Source organism: Schistocerca nitens, chromosome 2 (assembly GCF_023898315.1).
Source record: "Schistocerca nitens isolate TAMUIC-IGC-003100 chromosome 2, iqSchNite1.1, whole genome shotgun sequence".
In the NCBI taxonomy this organism is placed as follows: Eukaryota; Metazoa; Arthropoda; class Insecta; order Orthoptera; family Acrididae; genus Schistocerca; species Schistocerca nitens.
In genome coordinates this window covers 1141264285-1141272706 of record NC_064615.1, presented here as the reverse complement: position 1 = coordinate 1141272706, position 8422 = coordinate 1141264285, and positions in this window count along the sequence as shown.

Genomic DNA, 8422 nt, shown 5'->3' with positions numbered 1-8422 from the left:
TACGTTTCTACGGAAACGACAGGATTATCTTTGGGGTTCCGCGTATCTCTTTTCCGATGCATTATTCCTCCTTTACTGCATCCCTCGCTCCCTCACATTGACGAATTAACACACAATTTGCGTCCATATGAATTACTCTGGATTCCCTGCATTGTCCTTCTAAATCAAGATACGTTTCTACGGAAACGATAGGATTTTCTTTGGGTTTCCGAGTATCTCTTTTCCAATGCATTATTCCTCCTTTACTGCATTTCTCGCTCCCTCACAATGACGAATTAACACACAATTTGCGTCCATATGGAATACTCTGGATTCCCTGCATTGTCCTTCTAAATCGAGATACGTTTCTACGGAAACGATAGGATTTTCTTTGGGGTTCCGCGTATCTCTTTTCCGATGCATTATTCCTCCTTTACTGCATCCCTCGCTTCCTCACATTGACGAATTAACACACAATTTGCGTCCATATGAAATATTCTGGATTCCCTGCATTGTCCTTCTAAATCGAGATACGTTTCTACGGAAACGATAGGATTTTCTTTGGGGTTCCGAGTATCTCTTTTCCGATGCATTATTCCTCCTTTCCTGCATCCCTCGCTCACTCACATTGACGAATTAACACACAATTTGCGTCCATATGAAATAGTCTGGATTCCCTGCATTTTCCTTCTAAATCAAGATACGTTTCTACGGAAACGATAGGATTTTCTTTGGGGTTCCGAGTATCTCTTTTCCGATTCATTATTCCTCCTTTCCTGCATCCCTCGCTCCCTCACATTGACGAATTAACACACAATTTGCGTCCATATGAAATACTCCGGATTCCCTGCATTGTCCTTCTAAATCGAGATACGTTTCTACGGAAACGATAGGATTTTCTTTGGGGTTTCCGCGTATCTCTTTTCCGATGCATTATTCCTCCTTTCCTGCATCCCTCGCTCCCTCACATTGACGAATTAACACACAATTTGTGTCCATATGAAATACTCAGGATTCCCTGCATTGTCCTTCTAAATCGAGATACGTTTCTACGCAAACGATAGGATTTTCTTTGGGGTTCCGCGTATCACTTTTCCGATGCATTATTCCTCCTTTACTGCATTCCTCGCTCCCTCACATTGACGAATTAACACACAATTTGCGTCCATATGAAATACTCTGGATTCATGCATTGTCCTTCTAAATCGAGATACGTTTCTACGGAAACGATAGGATTTTCTTTGGGGTTCCGAGTATCTCTTTTCCGATGCATTATTCCTCCTTTACTGCATCCCTCGCTCCCTCACATTGCCGAATTAACACACAATTTGCGTCCATATGAAATACTCTGGGTTCCCTGCATTATCTTTCTAAAACGAGATACGTTTATACGGAAACGATAGGATTATCTTTTGGGAGTCGAGTATCTCTTTGCCGATGCATTATTCCTCCTTTACTGCATCCCTCGCTCCCTCACATTGACGAATTAACACACAATTTGCGTCCATATGAAATACTCTGGATTCCCTGCATTGTCCTTCTAAATCGAGATACGTTTCTACGGAAACGATAGGATTTTCTTTGGGGTTCCGAGTATCTCTTTTCCGATGCATTATTCCTCCTTTACTGCATCCCTCGCTCCCTCACATTGACGAATAAACACACAATTTGCGTCCATATGAAATACTGTGGATTCCCTGCATTGTCCTTCTAAATCAAGATACGTTTCTACGGAAACGATAGGATTTTCTTTGGGGTTCCGAGTATCTCTTTTCCGATGCATTATTCCTCCTTTACTGCATCCCTCGCTCCCTCACATTGACGAATTAACACACAATTTGCGTCCATATGAAATACTCTGGATTCCCTGCATTGTCCTTCAAAATCGAGATACGTTTCTACGGAAACGACAGGGTTTTCTTTGGGGTTCCGAGTATCTCTTTTCCGATGCATTATTCCTCCTTTACTGCATCCCTCGCTAACTCACAGTGACGAATTAACACACAATTTGCGTCCATATGAAATACTGTGGATTCCCTGCATTGTCCTTCTAAATCGAGATACGTTTCTACGGAAACGATAGGATTTTCTTTGGGGTTCCAAGTATTTCTTTTCCGATGCATTATTCCTCCTGAACTGCATCCCTCGTTCCCTCACATTGACGAATTAACACAAATTTTGCGTCCATATGAAATACTCTGGATTCCCTGCATTGTCCTTCTAAATCGGGATTCGTTTCTACGGAAACGATAGGATTTTCTTTGGGGTTCCGAGTATCTCTTTTCCGATGCATTATTCCTCCTTTACTGCATCCCTCGCTCCCTCACATTGCCGAATTAACACACAATTTGCGTCCATATGAAATACTCTGGGTTCCCTGCATTATCTTTCTAAAACGAGATACGTTTATACGGAAACGATAGGATTATCTTTTGGGAGTCGAGTATCTCTTTGCCGATGCATTATTCCTCCTTTACTGCATCCCTCGCTCCCTCACATTGACGAATTAACACACAATTTGCGTCCATATGAAATACTCTGGATTCCCTGCATTGTCCTTCTAAATCGAGATACGTTTCTACGGAAACGATAGGATTTTCTTTGGGGTTCCGAGTATCTCTTTTCCGATGCATTATTCCTCCTTTACTGCATCCCTCGCTCCCTCACATTGACGAATAAACACACAATTTGCGTCCATATGAAATACTCTGGATTCCCTGCATTGTCCTTCTAAATCAAGATACGTTTCTACGGAAACGATAGGATTTTCTTTGGGGTTCCGAGTATCTCTTTTCCGATGCATTATTCCTCCTTTACTGCATCCCTCGCTCCCTCACATTGACGAATTAACACACAATTTGCGTCCATATGAAATACACTGGATTCCCTGCATTGTCCTTCTAAATCGAGATACGTTTCTACGGAAACGATAGGATTTTCTTTGGGGTTCCGCGTATCTCTTTTCCGATGCATTATTCCTCCTTTACTGCATACCTCGCTCCCTCACATTGACGAATTAACACACAATTTGCGTCCATATGAAATACTCTGGATTCCTTGCATTGTCCTTCAAAATCGAGATACGTTTCCACGGAAACGATAGGATTTTCTTTGGGGTTCCGAGTATCTCTTTTCCGATGCATTATTCCTCCTTTACTGCATCCCTCGCTCCCTCACATTGCCGAAATAACACACAATTTGCGTCCATATGAAATACTCTGTGGGTTCCCTGCATTATCTTTCTAAAACGAGATACGTTTCTACGGAAACGATAGGATTTTCTTTTGGGAGTCGAGTATCTCTTTTCCGATGCATTATTCCTCCTTTACTGCATCCCTCGCTCCCTCACATTGACGAAATAACACACAATTTGCGTCCATATGATATACTCTGGATTCCCTGCATTGTCCTTCTAAATCGAGATACGTTTCTACGGAAACGATAGGATTTTCTTTGGGGTTCCGAGTATCGCTTTTCCAATGCATTATTCCTCCTTTACTGCATTTCTCGCTCCCTCACATTGACGAATTAACACACAATTTGCGTCCATATGAAATACTCTGGATTCCCTGCATTGTCCTTCTAAATCGAGATACGTTTCTACGGAAACGATAGGATTTTCTTTGGGGTTCCGAGTATCTCTTTTCCAATGCATTATTCCTCCTTTACTGCATCCCTCGCTTCCTCACATTGACGAATTAACACACAATTTGCGTCCAATTGATTTACTCTGGATTCCCTGCATTGTCCTTCTAAATCAAGATACGTTTCTACGGAAACGATAGGATTTTGTTTGGGGTTCCGAGTATCTCTTTTCCGATGCATTATTCCTCCCTTACTGCATCCCTCGCTCTCTCACATTGACGAATTAAGACACAATTTGCGTCCATATGAAATACTCTGGATTCCCTGCATTGTCCTTCTAAATCGAGATACGTTTCTACGGAAACGATAGGATTTTCTTTGGGGTTCCGCGTATCTCTTTTCCGATGCATTATTCCTCCTTTACTGCATCCCTCGCTTCCTCACATTGCCGAATTAACACACAATTTGCGTCCATATGAAAAACTCTGGATTCCCTGCATTGTCCTTCTAAATCGAGATACGTTTCTACGGAAACGATAGGATTTTCTTTGGGGTTCCGAGTATCTCTTTTCCGATGCATTATTCCTCCTTTACTGCATCCCTCGCTCCCTCACATTGCCGAATTAACACACAATTTGCGTCCATATGAAATACTCTGGGTTCCCTGCATTATCTTTCTAAAACGAGATACGTTTATACGGAAACGATAGGATTATCTTTTGGGAGTCGAGTATCTCTTTGCCGATGCATTATTCCTCCTTTACTGCATCCCTCGCTCCCACACATTGACTAATTAACACACAATTTGCGTCCATATGAAATACTCTGGATTCCCTGCATTGTCCTTCTAAATCGAGATACGTTTCTACGGAAACGATAGGATTTTCTTTGGGGTTCCGAGTATCTCTTTTCCGATGCATTATTCCTCCTTTACTGCATCCCTCGCTCCCTCACATTGACGAATTAACACACAATTTGCGTCCATATGAAATACTCTGGATTCCCTGCATTGTCCTTCAAAATCGAGATACGTTTCTACGGAAACGACAGGGTTTTCTTTGGGGTTCCGAGTATCTCTTTTCCGATGCATTATTCCTCCTTTACTGCATCCCTCGCTAACTCACATTGACGAATTAACACACAATTTGCGTCCATATGAAATACTGTGGATTCCCTGCAGTGTCCTTCTAAATCGAGATACGTTTCTACGGAAACGATAGGATTTTCTTTGGGGTTCCAAGTATTTCTTTTCCGATGCATTATTCCTCCTTAACTGCATCCCTCGTTCCCTCACATTGACGAATTAACACAAATTTTGCGTCCATATGAAATACTCTGGATTCCCTGCATTGTCCTTCTAAATCGGGATTCGTTTCTACGGAAACGATAGGATTTTCTTTGGGGTTCCGAGTATCTCTTTTCCGATGCATTATTCCTCCTTTACTGCATCCCTCGCTCCCTCACATTGCCGAATTAACACACAATTTGCGTCCTTATGAAATACTCTGGGTTCCCTGCATTATCTTTCTAAAACGAGATACGTTTATACGGAAACGATAGGATTATCTTTTGGGAGTCGAGTATCTCTTTGCCGATGCATTATTCCTCCTTTACTGCATCCCTCGCTCCCTCACATTGACGAATTAACACACAATTTGCGTCCATATGAAATACTCTGGATTCCCTGCATTGTCCTTCTAAATCAAGATACGTTTCTACGGAAACGATAGGATTTTCTTTGGGGTTCCGAGTATCTCTTTTCCGATGCATTATTCCTCCTTTACTGCATCCCTCGCTCCCTCACATTGACGAATTAACACACAATTTGCGTCCATATGAAATACACTGGATTCCCTGCATTGACCTTCTAAATCGAGATACGTTTCTACGGAAACGATAGGATTTTCTTTGGGGTTCCGCGTATCTCTTTTCCGATGCATTATTCCTCCTTTACTGCATACCTCGCTCCCTCACATTGACGAATTAACACACAATTTGCGTCCATATGAAATACTCTGGATTCCTTGCATTGTCCTTCTAAATCGAGATACGTTTCCACGGAAACGATAGGATTTTCTTTGGGGTTCCGAGTATCTCTTTTCCGATGCATTATTCCTCCTTTACTGCATCCCTCGCTCCCTCACATTGCCGAATTAACACACAATTTGCGTCCATATGAAATACTCTGGGTTCCCTGCATTATCTTTCTAAAACGAGATACGTTTCTACGGAAACGATAGGATTTTCTTTGGGGTTCCGAGTATCTCTTTTCCGATGCATTATTCCTCCTTTACTGCATCCCTCGCTCCCTCACATTGACGAATTAACACACAATTTGCGTCCATATGAAATACACTGGATTCCCTGCATTGTCCTTCTAAATCGAGATACGTTTCTACGGAAACGATAGGATTTTCTTTGGGGTTCCGCGTATCTCTTTTCCGATGCATTATTCCTCCTTTACTGCATACCTCGCTCCCTCACATTGACGAATTAACACACAATTTGCGTCCATATGAAATACTCTGGATTCCTTGCATTGTCCTTCAAAATCGAGATACGTTTCCACGGAAACGATAGGATTTTCTTTGGGGTTCCGAGTATCTCTTTTCCGATGCATTATTCCTCCTTTACTGCATCCCTCGCTCCCTCACATTGCCGAAATAACACACAATTTGCGTCCATATGAAATACTCTGTGGGTTCCCTGCATTATCTTTCTAAAACGAGATACGTTTCTACGGAAACGATAGGATTTTCTTTTGGGAGTCGGGTATCTCTTTTCCGATGCATTATTCCTCCTTTACTGCATCCCTCGCTCCCTCACATTGACGAAATAACACACAATTTGCGTCCATATGATATACTCTGGATTCCCTGCATTGTCCTTCTAAATCGAGATACGTTTCTACGGAAACGATAGGATTTTCTTTGGCGTTCCGAGTATCTCTTTTCCGATGCATTATTCCTCCTTTACTGCATCCCTCGCTCCCTCACATTGACGAATAAACACACAATTTGCGTCCATATGAAATACTCTGGATTCCCTGCATTGTCCTTCTAAATCGAGATACGTTTCTACGGAAACGATAGGATTTTCTTTGGCGTTCCGAGTATCTCTTTTCCGATGCATTATTCCTCCTTTACTGCATCCCTCGCTCCCTCACATTGACGAATAAACACACAATTTGCGTCCATATGAAATACTCTGGATTCCCTGCATTGTCCTTCTAAATCAAGATACGTTTCTACGGAAACGATAGGATTTTCTTTGGGGTTCCGAGTATCTCTTTTCCGATGCATTATTCCTCCTTTACTGCATCCCTCGCTCCCTCACATTGACGAATTAACACACAATTTGCGTCCATATGAAATACACTGGATTCCCTGCATTGTCCTTCTAAATCGAGATACGTTTCTACGGAAACGATAGGATTTTCTTTGGGGTTCCGCGTATCTCTTTTCCGATGCATTATTCCTCCTTTACTGCATACCTCGCTCCCTCACATTGACGAATTAACACACAATTTGCGTCCATATGAAATACTCTGGATTCCTTGCATTGTCCTTCAAAATCGAGATACGTTTCCACGGAAACGATAGGATTTTCTTTGGGGTTCCGAGTATCTCTTTTCCGATGCATTATTCCTCCTTTACTGCATCCCTCGCTCCCTCACATTGCCGAAATAACACACAATTTGCGTCCATATGAAATACTCTGTGGGTTCCCTGCATTATCTTTCTAAAACGAGATACGTTTCTACGGAAACGATAGGATTTTCTTTTGGGAGTCGGGTATCTCTTTTCCGATGCATTATTCCTCCTTTACTGCATCCCTCGCTCCCTCACATTGACGAAATAACACACAATTTGCGTCCATATGATATACTCTGGATTCCCTGCATTGTCCTTCTAAATCGAGATACGTTTCTACGGAAACGATAGGATTTTCTTTGGGGTTCCGAGTATCGCTTTTCCAATGCATTATTCCTCCTTTACTGCATTTCTCGCTCCCTCACATTGACGAATTAACACACAATTTGCGTCCATATGAAATACTCTGGATTCCCTGCATTGTCCTTCTAAATCGAGATACGTTTCTACGGAAACGATAGGATTTTCTTTGGGGTTCCGAGTATCTCTTTTCCAATGCATTATTCCTCCTTTACTGCATCCCTCGCTTCCTCACATTGACGAATTAACACACAATTTGCGTCCAATTGATTTACTCTGGATTCCCTGCATTGTCCTTCTAAATCAAGATACGTTTCTACGGAAACGATAGGATTTTGTTTGGGGTTCCGAGTATCTCTTTTCCGATGCATTATTCCTCCCTTACTGCATCCCTCGCTCTCTCACATTGACGAATTAAGACACAATTTGCGTCCATATGAAATACTCTGGATTCCCTGCATTGTCCTTCTAAATCGAGATACGTTTCTACGGAAACGATAGGATTTTCTTTGGGGTTCCGCGTATCTCTTTTCCGATGCAGTATTCCTCCTTTACTGCATCCCTCGCTTCCTCACATTGCCGAATTAACACACAATTTGCGTCCATATGAAAAACTCTGGATTCCCTGCATTGTCCTTCTAAATCGAGATACGTTTCTACGGAAACGATAGGATTTTCTTTGGGGTTCCGAGTATCTCTTTTCCGATGCATTATTCCTCCTTTACTGCATCCCTCGCTCCCTCACATTGCCGAATTAACACACAATTTGCGTCCATATGAAATACTCTGGGTTCCCTGCATTATCTTTCTAAAACGAGATACGTTTATACGGAAACGATAGGATTATCTTTTGGGAGTCGAGTATCTCTTTGCCGATGCATTATTCCTCCTTTACTGCATCCCTC